This window comes from Macaca nemestrina, chromosome 13 (assembly GCF_043159975.1).
Source record: "Macaca nemestrina isolate mMacNem1 chromosome 13, mMacNem.hap1, whole genome shotgun sequence".
NCBI classification, from domain to species: Eukaryota; Metazoa; Chordata; class Mammalia; order Primates; family Cercopithecidae; genus Macaca; species Macaca nemestrina.
Genome location: NC_092137.1, coordinates 55823384 through 55838997, shown reverse-complemented (window position 1 = coordinate 55838997; position 15614 = coordinate 55823384). Strand labels below are relative to the sequence as shown.

General features: G+C 39.5%; 1 long non-coding RNA gene across 2 annotated transcripts in view; it reads left to right on the top strand.

The window, feature by feature from the left end:
• LOC139357850 (uncharacterized) overlaps nucleotides 1-15614 on the top strand; it is an 86786-nt gene that overhangs the window by 27606 nt on the left and 43566 nt on the right. Inside the window, exon 3 of one of the 2 annotated variants that reach the window (XR_011611736.1) lies at nucleotides 693-6114. The exons of the other annotated variant lie outside the window; for it this stretch is intronic. This is a non-coding gene — a long non-coding RNA (uncharacterized lncRNA). Of the gene's footprint in view, nucleotides 1-692; nucleotides 6115-15614 lie in introns of those variants that run through there. 2 annotated transcript variants of the gene reach the window in all.

Here is a 15614-nt window from a genome sequence, read left to right as displayed (position 1 = left end):
AAATGACTGGAGAATGTGTTCCTCTGTTTACAGCCTTAAACACTAAATACCTTTTTCCCAATGCAGAGTATGATTTATCTTGTTCTCATCTAGGAAGGGAACCAAAGACAGCAGCACCATCTCTGGATTATTTGCATGTAGATTTCCATGTTGTTACTAATTTTAAAAGCCATCCTGGCTTTCTTCTGTCAAATGGTTTGATTGTGGATCACATTCTTTCACTGACAGCTGGTGTATTCTAAATCAATTAATCAACATGCATTTATCAAGCACCTGCTGTGTGATCAGCGTCATTCTTGGAGAATTCGTGCTGATTAAATTCTCTGTAAAACAATTAGAAAGCTGTATCTTGTTTTTGCTCTGCCCCCATCCCCAACCCCAATTCACACAAATGCATTTCAAGACCAAATAAATGCTCTTTTTGTATCAGTTTACTCTTGAATTATCTACACTGTGTTCCATTTTGTTCACAGTCGATAACACCCTGGACAATTAAGATTTTCTAAAGTAGTCAAAGCAGTTTTGCATACACATCTGCCTAATTATGTTATTTTATGTATCTCCTTTTAAGAAAACTTTGTTGCTAAGATTTATTTATTTATTTAAATTAGTATCATTGCAAGTAACAGAAACCAGCTTGAGCTGGCTCAAGGGAGAAAATAATTTATTGGAAATTATTGGCTCTCTCACAGAATCCAAAGAACTGAACAAGCCATGAAGGGTGGGAGCTAAGGAAGCTCTGGGGACCCTGGCAACAGCTGCTCATGAACCTTCCCTTGTAATTCTGCCACAAACATGACTCAGCGCCAAACTTCTCTAATCTCTCTGTATCTCAGCTCAAAATTCAAAATCCTGGGAAGAGGAATCTGATTGGATCAGGCTGCTGTCACTCCAATCAGGTATGCCCTGGAGGTAGCATCAGGTGCTTTATATCCCATACCGCCCAATACAGAAGTTCCCAGCCACATAATGGCTATGGAGCACTTGAAATGTCACTGAGGAACTGAATTTTTTATTTTATTTAATTTTTATTGATTTAAATTTTAAAACTGAAGCAATGTTAATTTTTTTTCCATCACACGCAGCTTTATTATTTTGGTAGAACTACATTTCATTTTAATTACTATTAGCATTACTATTACTAGAAAATTTTAAAGTACATGTGTGGCACGTATTTTATTTCTACTGAACAGTGTTGCTTTTACCAAAGATTTGTTTCTGGGGACCAGGGGCAGTTGGGGGCAGTTGTGAGAGACTGGGTGAAAGTTCTGAGCAGAAAACACCTTCAAAGGCATCAAACACACAGAACACAATGACAAATATAGAGATTTCTGGGACAACATAATGTAATCAGTGTATAATTGGATACATCTCTTCAGCATTATTTGGTACATTCCAGTATTTATTATATCATTAAGGACTATGAAAAGCTGTTATGTCAGACTTCAGTGTGTAATGCTACAGATATTCATCCTGTAGTATTTCTTGACAAAGCTCTTGTCCTTGGGGAGCTGAAAATCGGGTAGGAGGAGAGAGACAATAAATGGATAAACAAAGATATAATGCCCAGGTATTAAGAGATGCTCTGAAAAAAAGAAGAAAACAATAGATATGGAGAAAGGGAATGACAGAGATGCTGTTTATCTGGATGATTAGTGAAGACCTGATCAGGTGACATTAAGTAGAGCTTGGAATAAAGGGAAAGAACAAGTCATGTGACTCAGAAAAAGCCGTTCTCCAGGTAGATGGAATTAGTGTATGTCAGGATTCTCAAGGAGGTTTTGTGGCTAAAGCCCAGAGAGAAAAGGGGGAAAAGGTAGAAAATGAAGTCAGAACAGGTAGCCTGAAGCCAGGTCATTCAGAGCCCTCAAGACAAGGTCAATAGGGGAAGTCCTTGCAGTATTGAGAGCAGAGAATGATGCGATCAGTTACATTTTAAGCTATGATTCCATGAATCATACAGGTAAGACTTGAAATTATTTATTTATTATTTTACCTAACAGCAATAATTTAAGCATTTTCATTTTTAATTTAATTTTCCCCATTTTATGTAAAAAATTATCAAAACTCTTACCTTATTTTCTCACTGTATTTCTTATGAAAAATCTAAATGAATTATGAAAAAAGTTAATACAAATTTATGAAAAATCCAGAGCTATTTTCCTTCTGAATTAATTTGAATCCTGATAATTTTCTATGCCCCTTACCTAAATAAAATGTTCATACAATTGAATTGTAGGACACAATGATTTACCTCAGGGAATCAATTTTATGTATGATAGAAGTCTTTGTAATGGTTAAGAGTTCTCTCAAAATTTCTTGAATGCAAATCTTGAAAAACAATAATTCACTCAACTGCCTAACAGACAAAGAGTCATAGAACTTAAAGACAATCACAAGGGGAGCATGAATGCAGAGACATAAATTCCTAAAGCTTGCTAAGCCTGTGCATAAATAATCTATATACAAGATGTATATACATAGTAACTGCCAATTACACATAATAGCTCTCATTTTTAAAACATTTTCTATTTGTCATTTACCTGTGACTGTCTGTATTGGTTTACTGGGGTTGCCATAACAAAACACCACAGACTGGATGCCTTAAACAACAGAAATTTATTTTCTCACAGTTCCGGAGGCTAGAAGTCTGAGATCAAGGTGTCAGCAGGGTTTGTTTCTTCCCACTCTTCTTGGCTTGCGTTTGGCCACCTTCTCACTGTGACCTCACATAGCCTTTCCTCTGTATTCTTATCTACTGGCTACTCTCTTTGTGTCCACATTTCCACTTCTTTATAAGGACATCAGTTGTATCCTAACTGATGTACCCTAACTATCTCGTTTTAACTGAATCACCTCTTTCAAGACTCTTCCATCTCCAAATACAGTCATATTCTGAGGTACTCTGGGTTAGGATTTCAAATATAGGTGGGGCGGGGGAACATAATTCAGCCCATAACACTGTCACTTACTTTTTGTTTGTTTGTTAAGAGACAGGGTCTTGCTATGTTGCCCAGGCTGGACTCAAACCCCTGGGCTCAACTAATCCTCCTGCCTCAGTCTCTGGGATAGCTGGGACTACAGGTGCACACCACCATGGCCAGCTTTACTTTTTATGAAGATAAAAAGTTGCACAAAATAGTGTCCCTAAAGAGGTGACAATGTGATAAGTGCTTTCATAGAAATTAATTGGTAAAATTAATTGGTTGAGTATGTTAGGAACATACAGGACAGACAGCAGATACTACTCTCATATTGGAGCTGGGAAAAATCAAAGAGCTTCCCAGAGGAAGTGATATTTGAAAAGTCTTCAGAGGACAATGAGACCTTGCTTACTTTGTGCCAGCAACCATGGTAGCTGTGCCTAAAATATAAAGTCATCAGTTAACAATTCAAGATATTATACACGAGCAAGTGATTAGAATGTAATAAGGTGCTATGTAAACATTTTATTTTCTCTTTTTATTTATTAGGTAAATTACTATATTCCTTATTCCTCCAGAAAATAAATTGCTAAATGAAGAGTTAAATATATAATATCTTCATTTGTCTTCTTTATATTCTAATGCTTGGCAAAATATTTTGTTGTTCCTTGTTGCATTCTTCCTCTGTCTTTGCCTTCTGTGGGTTTTACAAAATAACTTAGGTAACACAATTTTTTTTTTTTTTTTCTGGGAGAGAGTGAGCGCATGCTTTCTACCAGAATTTTGCATGTCATCCTATGATTGATGATAGCTCCTGAAGATACCTGCTAACTGTGGCAGGAACTAGATTGGAATATATACTTAGCTAAGCTCTGTATTTCTCTTGTATTGAATAAGTCCTTGAATTGACTTCAAGTGGAATTCTTTATAGCTCTTTTGTTTTAATGCCTAAAATACTGGTCTCTTAAAATGAAAGTTATATGTAGATTTTTTTAAAGAGCCTTGAATATAAGATAGCTTCCACCAGTCTGAAAATGTCTTTATTTAAAATTGCAAAGTATAATAACTTTTACTTTCCCCCAGATTACTCCAAATATGACTCCTAGAAAGAGATTTTGGGTTTTGTTGGCAAGTGTCCTTTTCCCCCTGCAGAAGCTGGTTGAAAAAGAATCTGTTTCTGTGGTCTTTTGCAGTTTGAGTCTGTGGCTCAGACTGCAATAATTAGATTAGTTTTATAACGTATTAATAAGCTATATATTCACACTATCTTTTATAGCATGACATAAGAACAAAATTCTAACACTGCTAATTACATTAGAAAGAATGAGCTTGTTTTCCACTAAAAGTAAAAATACTTTAAACTTCTTATACTTCTCTCAGCTCTTACTGCTGTGAAAACTACATCCTGTAGAGAATGTACGAAACTATATATAGCTAGAATGTGCCAAACAAATAATAGAGGCTCTTCCCTGAGGAGCTTATAATCACAGAACAAGTGGCATCTTGACAACTTGTGTTGTTTTTGCTAATGAATAGTTTATCTTAAATATTAAAATGCCATATTCTTCGTAATTGTCATAGCTTAACAGGGAACAACTTGAAAAAATAATTTGTTTTAAAATTTAGCTCACTAAATACAATGTGCTATCTTGGAAAGGATCCTGGAATTTTAAAAAAATTGTGGAAAACTGCTGAAATCATACAGTCTGGAGTTTAGTTAATAGTCATGTACCAATATTAATTTCCTGGTTTTCACAAATATATCCTGGCTAGATAAGATGTTAACATTAGGGGACACTGGATGGAGGATATGCAGAGACGCTCTGTACTATCTTTACAACTTTCTGTAAATCTAAAATTGTTCTGAAGTAAAACGTTTATTTTTAAAAACTCAAAAAAAATTTAACAGCATGTTGAAGTTATATTTTCCAGTCTATCTCCATGAATAAGTGGGCTAGGCTCACTGTAACAGGGATCTGGATTGAACATGGGGCTATGAAGAAAAACAAGACAGAGAACCAAGATGCAAAAGAGTCTCTGGGTGAGGAAGTTCAAAGCTGGCTGAAAGCTCTTGACTGGGGAGGAAATCTTCTGATACTATAAACCTAAAAATGAGGTTTTTTAGGTTAAAAGTAGATACTGGCCGGGCATGGCTCACGCCTGTAATCCCAACACTTTGGGAGGCTGAGACGGGCAGATCACTTGAGGTCAGGAGTTGGAGACCAGCCTGGCCAACATGTGAAACTCCATCTCTACTGAAAATACAAAAATTAGCTGGGCATGGTGGTGTACGCCTGTAATCCCAGCTACTTGGGAGGCTGAGGCATGAGAATCACCTGAACCTGGGAGGCTGAGGTTGCAGTGAGCCAAGATCACGTCATTACACTCCAGCCTGAGCGACAGAGCGGGACTCTGTCTCAAAACAAAACAAAACATCAAACATATTGTTATGAAAACAAAACATATATGTAAATGAAAATGATGGATATAGCACTAAACAAGCCACATTCTAAAAGTACTTTTGAAATTTAGACTCTACATGTTAAACATTTGGAAGCTGTTGTTGAAAGAAAAGCTAAAGAAGTTGATGAATATTTACAGGATTGGCTCTTGCATTTCTGATAGTGTGAAGATAGGGTGACAAAGTCTTCTGCTGTTTTCCTTTTTCTCTGGCTCCGACTCTTTCTCATTTTATTTGAGATCACCTTGTAATTTTTTTTTTTTTTTTTTTTTAGACAGGGTCTAATTCTGACGCCCAGGCTGGAGTGCAGTAACATGATCTTGGCTCACTGCAACCACTGCCTTCCGGGTTCAAGTGATTCTCCTGTCTCAGCCTCCTGAGTAGCTGGGACTGCAGGCACCCGCCACTACCTGGCTAATTTTTGTATTTTCTGGTAGAGATGAGGTTTCACCATGTTGGCCAGGCTGGTCTTGAACTCCTAAACTCAAGTGATCTGTCCGCCTCAGCATTCCAAAATGCTGGGATTACAGCCGTGAGCCACTGTGTCCAGCCTCCCCTTGTAATTTCTTCTTCTTCTTTTTTTTTTTTGAGACGGAGTCTTGCTCTGTCGCCCAGGCTGGAGTGCAGTGGGGCGATCTTGGCTCAGTGCAAGCTCTGCCTCCCGGGTTCAAGCGATTCTCCTGCCTCGGCCTCCGGAGTAGCTGGAACTACAGGCGCCCGCTACCACTCTCGGCTAATTTTTTTGTTTGTTTGTTTTGGTTTTTTTTTTTTTTTTTTTTTTTTTGGTAGAGACGGGGTTTCACCACGTTAGCCAGGATGGTCTCGATCTCCTGACCTCGTGATCCTTCCACCTCGGCCTCCCAAGGTGCTGGGATTACAGGCGTGAGCCACTGCGCCCTGCCCTTGTAATTTTTAAAGATTAAGATGTGATCCTAATAATCTTTTCTACTCATGTATTTACAGTTTTAGCTTTAAAGATTTTTACGGCCGGGCACGGTGGCTCATGTTTGTAACCCCAGCACTTTGGGATGCCGAGGCAGGGGGATCTCTTGAGCCCAGAAGTTTGAAATCAGCCTGGGCAAGATGGAGAGACCCCATCTCCAGTATCTACTCGTAGCTGGTACTGTGAGGCTGAGGTAGGGGGGTTGCTTCAGCCTAGAAGGTGGGGGTTGCCGTGAGCTGAGCTTGCGCCCCTGCACTCCAGCCTGGGTTACAGAGCAAGACCCTGTCTCAATAAATAAATAAACAAATAAATACTTTTATGTGAAACACTAATTTTTTTTTCTTTAAAATAGGATGGTGGCTCATGCCTGTAATCCCAGCACTTTGGGAGTCTGAGGCAGGCAGATCACCTGAGGTCAGGAGTTTGAGACCAGCCTGACCAACATGGAGAAACCTCATCTCTACTAAAAATACAAAATTACCTGGTCGTGGTGGTGTATGCCTGTAATCACAGCTACTTGGGAGGCTGAAGCAGGAGAATCGCTTGAACTCGTGAGGCGGAGGTTGTGGTGAGTCAAGATCGTGCCATTGCATTCCAGCCTGGGCAACAAGAACAAAACTCCATCTCAAAAAAAAAAAAATATATATATATATATATATATTTTATATATTATATATTTTATATATAAAAAATATATATATATATAGGCTGGGCACGGTGGCTCACGTGCACTACATGCTCACTATAGAAGGCTAGTTCAAGACTAGCCTGGCCGAGGTGAAAGCCCATCTCTAATAAAGATACAAAAAAATTAGCTGGGTGTGGTGGCACGCACCTGTAATCCCAGCTACTCAGGAGGCTGGGGCAGGAGAATTGCTTGAACCCAGGAGGTGGAGGTTGCAGTGAGTCAAGATCATGCTATTGCACTCCAGCCTGTGTGACAGGGCGAGATTCTGTCTCAAAATAATAAATAAATAAATAAATAAATAAATAAATAAATAAATAAATAAAACAATTTTAAAAGATTATAGATTTTCATGCCAGTGGAAAGGAAGGAAGGAAGGGAGTAAGGGAGGGTTAAACTATAGCTTGTAGTCTACTTCAGAATGTATTCCCACTCTTTCTTTCTCCAATAAATTCCACTCCCTCAGAAATGGGCACATGACTCAGGCTCAGTCAAACACAGTGCCCCATTTCTCTGAAAACATTGCCAAACAGGATGATGCAAACATGGAGATACTGAGAGGAAGCCCTGCTAAGCTAGGAGGAGGAAGGGACAAGTTTGAATCCAAGTTCACTTGTCTGAAAGCAGAAATGCAACAGCATGTGGGAAGGCCTGTTCTGCCTTTAGCCGGCAATCCAGAACCACTGGGGGTCAAACAATAATTATTCTTGCTGACTTGAAAAAGCTGAACTGTGTCCTCCAACATGAAACTAACATAAAGGAGAGAGGCAGGAAATGCACTAGGGACTTGATAAGAGCCTACATATTAGGGAATCCCATTTCCCTCATCCCTCTCTCTCAAGCAACTCTGTTATTCCCTGCCAACCATAATTAAAATTCATACCTGTGGCAAAACACTATCCACCGGGATACACCAGAGGCAGGTTAGTCATTATGGGGAACTATAGGATGGGCACATTGAGAGCCTACAGGATGGGCAAAGCTGAGATGTGTTGAGAGACAGAAACTGCAAAGGCATGGTAAGATTTCTGGTATTAGTGCCTAGGCTATGGAATCCCCTTGTATAAAATTGGCAAAAAGTCAGCTGAGGTCGGAAGGGAGTTGTATAGCCTGAAAACCCACCTTGGAAATAAGCCTATCATTGTTAAAAGCCTAACACAATATACCCAGTCTCTATAATCACGCCAACAAGAAGTTGGTGGCTAAAGGGGTGCAGTCCTGGAATAGGATAGGTGAGGGAGACTTGTTCCTCACATGTACAGATCCAGGGCAGCAAGAACTTATTTCACTGCCTGGAAAGCAAATTTAGATGACATTTGCATTGCAGGACCATGGCCCACAGTTCCTAGACTTTCAGTCACTGTGCTCTCTCTCTTTCTGTCTTTTTTTTTGGAGCTGGCTTCTAGCTCTGTCACCCAGGCAGGAGTGTAGTGACACGATCTCGACTCACTGCAATCTCTGCCTCCTGGCTTCAAGCAATTTTTCTGCCTCAACTTCCCAGGTAGCTGTTACTATAGGCATATGCCACGCTGGCTAATTTTTGTCTTTTTAGTAGAGACAGAGTTTCACCATGTTGGCTAGGCTGATCTCAAACTCCTGACCTCAGGTGATCCGTCTGCCTTGGCCTCCCAAAATACTGCGATTATTAGATGTAAGCCACCTCACCTGGCCTCTTTTTTTTTTTGGACATGATCTCACTCTATTTACCAGGCTGGTCTTGAACTCCTGGCCTCAAGCAATCCTCAAGTCTTTACCTCCCAAAGTGCTGGGATTGCAGGTGTGAGCCACTACTCCCAGTCCCCAATATCTTTCTTAATTTGTCTGGCCATCATGCTATTTCTCTCTTCCAGTGCCGGATGTTCTTCTCTGGGACAGATGTGGGTGTATGTCACAAGCCTGCCCAATCTTAATACTCTATTCCCCAGAGACTGTGATTAGTTTAGGGGTGGACCTGTGGGTCAAGCAGCGCCTCTAAGAATTCTTCTCTGGAATTGATATAGAGACACTGGGAGAGAGCAGTCTCTTTCCACTGGGATTCCTAAAGCAGATGATGTAAGCCTAGAGCTGTGGGCAACCTACTTCTCTGGCAGCCTGGAAAATGGAAGAAAATGAGGTCACCACACAGAGGAAGCTGAGCTGAGATATTGGGGGAGGGGGAATGTGAGAGACCTGACAATATAATTTCCATCTGGGCCTGAAGCCAAATTCATCCAGGAAATAATTCTCTTTCTCCCTCCTTACTCTCTTCAATTTCTCTCTTTTTGGCTTAAACTAGAGTTATATTTCTGTCCATTTCAACTGAAATAGTCTTTATATATTTTCATTTTTCTAAATATAAAAGCACTACATGCTCACTATAGAAGAAATTTGGAAAATACATCTAAGTATAAAGAAGAAAATAATTTATTCTCTCATGCTTCAAGTAGAACCAGGCTAGCATTTTAGAGTTTTTGTAGTATTTTAAATGCTTATTTTTTCATAGTTATGATCATAGTTACATTTATTTTAGACAGCTATGATAATAATGAATTTATTTTACGTAGTACAATCATAATTTTTCCATTTAACGTTATTATATCTTCCCATTTTCTTAAACTGCCTTATAAACATAATTTTCTTACATTTCCTCTACTACCTGGATAATTTTAAAATATTAAAACCATTTTGCATTAGAGCCTTATTATTTATTTTCAGCAATATAGTTAATAGGCCTAAATATTAGAATATTTTAAAGGCTCCTGATGTATTTTAGATATGATTCCTTATTTCAATGAATACAAGTATATACATATGAGAAATTTGTCCTTCATGGGCAAGAAAAATTAAATGAATCAAACGAATATATAGGGTTCAGTAAGAGGAAAACAAGTAAGACACCATCAGGCCTTCAATGAATAGTTCTTTTCAGAGGCAAAAGCTATCCTGAATTAGACCAATTCAAAATTTAAGATGCATACAATTACAGGAACTAAAAGAAATAAAAACACTGATATTCAGCCCTGGCACTTGATATGCATCTCTCCCTACTTGACATAATCTTGTAAAAATATGATTTTATTAATAGCATGTTTCTACTATAAAAGTAATACATGAAACAGCACAAATACCATTGACAGCTATTTTTAAAAATGATAACGTCCATTATATTGAAGATACAAATACAATGCTGGGAAAAGTGCAAATTAACCTTTTGGGGACATCTTGGCAACTATTTTATTTTTTTGTATGAATGAATAAACAACCAGTATTTAAATTTCCTTATAAAAGTCCATCAAGTATATGTATTTACTTCATCAATGCCCTATTTTTAGACATTCAAACTGCTTATAGTGTTTTACTATTATAATAATACTGTAATATGTATTCATTTGTGTGTTTTAATATATTATGGATTAGTTTCTTTGGATTAATACCCAGAAGTGAGATTACTGAAGCAAAGGTCATTAAATTGATGGGCATGGTGGCTCACACCTGTAATTCCTTTGGGAGGCTGAGGTGGGCGGATTGCCTGAGGTCAGGAGTTCGAGACCAGCCTGGCCAACATGGTGAAACCTGGTCTCTGCTAAAAACACAAAAATTAGCTGGGCATGCTGGCACACACCTGTAATCCTAGCTACTCAGGAGGCTGAGGCAGGAGAGTTGCATGAACCTGGGAGGCAGAGGTGGCAGTAAGCTGACATCATACCACGGCACTCCAGCCTGGGCAACAGAGCAAGACTTTGTCTGAAAAAATTTTTTTAAAAAGTCATTAAATCAAGATTACAAAATCAAATAAAATATTTTCTGCTTTTTAAATTTAAATTTTATATATATACACACACACACATACTTTTTGTTTCGTTTCGTTTTCTTTTGAGATGGAGTCTTGCTCTGTCATCGAGGGTGGAGTGCAGTGGCACAATCTCGGCTTACCATAACCTCTGCCTCCCGGGTTCAAGCAACTCTCCTGCCTCAGCCTCCCAAGTAGCTGGGATTACAGGCGCGCACCACCATGCCCAGCTAATTTTTGCATTTTTTGGTAGAGATGGGGTTTCACCGTGTTGGCCAGAATGGTCTCGATCTCCTGACCTCATGATCTGCCCGCCTTGGCCTTCCAAAGTGCTGGGATTACAGAAGTGAGTCACCTTGCCCGGCCATATATATATATATATATATATATATACATACACACACACATATATATATTTATATTTAAATTTATATTTATTATATATATTATATATTTTAAATATTTATATACATATTTATATTTTTATATATTATATATATTATATATATATTTATATATATATATATATTTAAACAGGGTTTTGCTCTGTCACCCAGCCTGGAGTGCAGTGGCACCATTACAGCTCACTGCAACTTCAATCTCCTGGGTGAAGGGAAATTTCCACCTCAGCTTCCCAAGTAGTTGGGACTACAGGCACACACCACCACATGGGCTACATTTTTATTTTTTGTAGAGATAGGGTCTTGCTATGGTACCCAGGCTGGTCTTGAACTCCTGGCCTCAGGTGATTCTCCTACCTTGGCTTCTCAAAGTTCTGGGATTATAGCCATGAGCTACTGCACCTGGCCTATTTTCTGGATCTTGGCCCATTTCCTGGATCTTGATGTAGGTTACCAAATTGGTTTTCGAAGAGAGTGTATCAGTTTATAATGCCAATAGTAATAAATGAGAGTGTGCATTTCAACTCACTATCTCTATCTATTAAATTATTTCAATACTTTGCTCATTTAAGAGGTAGAAATTGACATCTGATTTCAATTAAAAATTTTAAAGTACTAACAAGGGCACTTTCTGAATATTTGAGATTATGTTAATCTTCACTATAATCTTTTTTTTTTTTTTTTTGAGACAGGGCAGGGTCTTACTATATTGCTCAGGCTGGAGTATAGTGGTACGATCATGGTTTGCTGCAGCCTGACCACTGTGGCTTAAGTGATCCTCCCACCTCAGCCTCCTAAGTAGCTATAGGCATGAGCCACCATGCCTACCTAATTTTTTTCTATTTGTAGAGACAGAGTCTCACCTTGTTGTCCAGGCTGGTTGTGAACTCCTGGGCTCAAGTTATCCTCCCACCTCAGACTCCCAAAGTGCTGGGGTTACAGGCATGAGCCACTGTGCCTGGCCCACTATAATCTTTTAACCAGTAAGAAGGCATCGTGTTCTTCAGGGCTGCTTCCATCCTGTTAGGAAGAAATATACCAGCCTCTCCTTCACTTTGCCTAAAGGGTGAGGGGAGGTGCTATGACTAATCAGTGCCCTCAGATGCTGTGGTCCCCAGTACCTATCCAAAAAATTGTCAGGACCACTGCAGAAATAACAGCTGGAAATCTACTTCAAAATGCAGATTCCTGGATCCCACTCCCAGAGTATCTGATTCTTCAAGCCTCCAGCCAATCCAGGAAGTCATATACTTTTAACATTCCACATTTGAGGCTGATATGTAGTCAGATTTGGACACCAATGTTCCAAATCAGAGGTTCATAGAGTGCTGTCCCTGGACCAGCAGCATCAGCATCACCTGGGAACTTAAAAATGCAAATTTTCAGGTGCCCACCCAAAACCTACTGAAACAGAAACTCTAAGGACTGGGCCCAGCAATATGTGTTTTAACCAGTTTGTCCACTGATTTTGATGCAGGACCACTACTCTAAATACACTGTGAGATGAAGAGTCAAGAGCCATCCAAAATCTACCACCTCCTGCTTAGAAAGTTGAAGGAGATGACATCTGAATTGAGTCTGCAGTCTGAGTAGACTTTCATCAGGGCACAAACACAGTCAAGGGCAGGGTACAGAAAGGCACAAGGTTGCTGGCCTGGCTGGAGTGCAGGCTGTAGTGGAGGAGATAAGAGATGAGGGACGAAAGTTGATAAAGTGCCCCATCTGTCATGCACAGAAGTGGGTATTTGTCATTATATGGACACCCAGCCTTCATCCCTCTTCCTAATTGCACCCCAATGTCTTTTGGGAGAATTACCTCACCCCCATTGTGTCTCATTGTCAGGATGATAAATACAAATGCTTTCCTACTTCAGAAACCAAAGGAGTCCCTAGAGGCTTCTTCCTTCACCTCTCTGACACAGTCAAGGGGTAAGCATGTGACCTAAACTACACTCACTACACTTTCTGTTTCAGAGATTTTTGTTTTTTAGGATTTAAAAAACCTTTTCATTGTGGAGAATTCACACATACACAAAAGTAGAGGAAATAGTATAATGAATCTCCATGAACCCAAACTCATTCTGAAAAATGATCAATTCATGGTCAATCTGCTTTATCCGTAAACTTCTCCATTTGCTTCAGTCCCCAGAGTTTTTAGAAGTAAATCTTAGGTATAATATCCAGGAATATTTTTTCCAATATTATTAACATAAGCCAAGTTTCATCAAACTTAGTTTGATGAAAATATTTCCCTGTACTGGAAATAATGATTTACAAAAGTCCTTTTAGTGCTTAGTACTAAAAATGACAAAGCCTGAAAGAAAGAGGTGTCTATTGAAAGAAGGAAGAAATGTCAAGGTCTGATCATCTTCTGTCTTTCTCTATTTGTCTTTTTTTGTTACTTCCAAAGTCAAACACAACTGTATCAATTTTATTTAGCTTGATTGCATTTATTTAACTTCATGTATTACCATGTGTCATCTAATCCCTAGAGATAAAAAGCTATATTTGTATTTCATCACTCTAAAATTGCCTTCCAGAACATTTTAAGCATTTGGCTACATGAAGGCCACTGTTAACTTTTTAAAAATTGTGGTACAAAAATATGTAACATAAAATTTGCCATTTTACAGGGTGCGGTGGCTCACATCTGTCATCCCAGCACTTTGGGAGGCCCAGGTGGCTGGATCATTTGAGGTCAAGAGTTTGAGACCAGCCTGACCAACATGGTGAAACCCTGCATCTACTGAAAATACAAAAATTAGCCGGGCGTGGTGGCAGGCGCCTGTAGTCCCAGCTACTCCGGAGGCTGAAGCAGGAGAATCTCTTGAACTTGGGAGGCAGAGGTTACAGTGAGCCGAGATTGTGCCACTGCACTCCAGCCTGGGTGACAAAGCGAGATTCTGTCGCAAAAAAAAAAAAAAAAAAAAAAAAAAAAAAAAGCCAGGCTGGTCTCGAACTCCTGACCTCAGGTGATCTACCCACCTCGGCCTCCCAAAATGCTGAGATTACAGGCATGAGCCACCACGCCCGGCCAAAAAATTGCCATTTTAACAGTTTGAAGTGTACAGTTCAGTGCACGAAGTACATTCAGTGCAACCAGAGACTTTGTATCTTGAGCAGTGTAACATAAGGAGAGAACCAGAGAGAGTCTGCTCCTAGCAGCGTAAGTATCCAACCAAGTCAGTGCACCAATCCCTGTTACTGAAACCTCAGGAACTACCTCATTCTAAGCCTGGCTCTTCAGCCTCCCCTTCAGTTCTGTAAGCTCCTGAAACCCCCTTAAGGTGATCCTGATTAGTTGTTTTCCCAACCAAAGAACCCTAAGAGACCCAGAACTGTAAAAAATTAAAAGCAAAGCAGTGACATGATCAGCTTTGTCTCTTGGAAAGATTACTCAGAATGTAGTGTGGAAGTTTTTATGGACTGAATTGTGTCCCTTTGCCCCCGATCCTGCCCCTAATTCATGTGCTGAAGCCCTAACCCCAATATATTTGGAAATAGGGCTTTTAGGAAGGTAAATAAGGTTCAACAAGGTCACAAGGGTGGGGCCCTAATACAATAGGATTGGCGTCCTTATAAGAATAGGAAGAGACAGAAGAGACACCAGTGATCTATCCCTGAATACACAGAGAAGAGAACATGTGAATACACAACAAAAAGGTAACTGTCTCTAAGCCAGTAAAAAAGACCTCACCAGAAACCAAATCTGCCAGAACTGTGATATGAGACTTCTAACTGCCAGACCAGTGAGAAAATAAATTTCTGTTGTTGAAGCCACTCAGCCTGTGGTATTTGGTTATGGCAGCCTTAGCATACTAATAATACAGAGATGATTGTACACATGTAAAATAGGAACAATATTTGCCTGAACTAAAACAATGACAATACAGATGGAGACGAGATGAATTTGAGACTGATTAAGAGATAGAAGTGGGAGGATTTAGTGATGAATTAGATATGGGGACTGAGTCTAGAAGATCCTTGAATTTCTTACTTGAACCACTGGGAACCTGTCACTAGGTGAGTATGAGGTCAATAGTCCTCTCCCCCTCTTCTCTATGTAAACCCTGCCTATCTGTATCTGGAATCGCAAAGCAAAGATCTGTATAGCTGGTGTGAATTCAAATATATCCAGGTGTGATTTGTAGGCAAATGAGAGGACAAATGAAAGGGTCTGTGTACACAAGAGCTCATGAAACTTCACTGAAAAGACAACATAGCCAGGCATGGTGGCATGAGTCTGTAGTCCCAGCTAGTTGAGAGGCTGAGGCAGGAGGATTGCTTGAGCCCAGGAGTTCCAAGCTGGTGCATCATGAACACGCCTGTGAATAGCCGCTGCCCTCTAGCCTGGACAACATAGCAAGACATTATCTCTTTAAAAAAAAAAAAAAAAGAATTTAGAAAACACAATGTGGAAGCTGACATCTG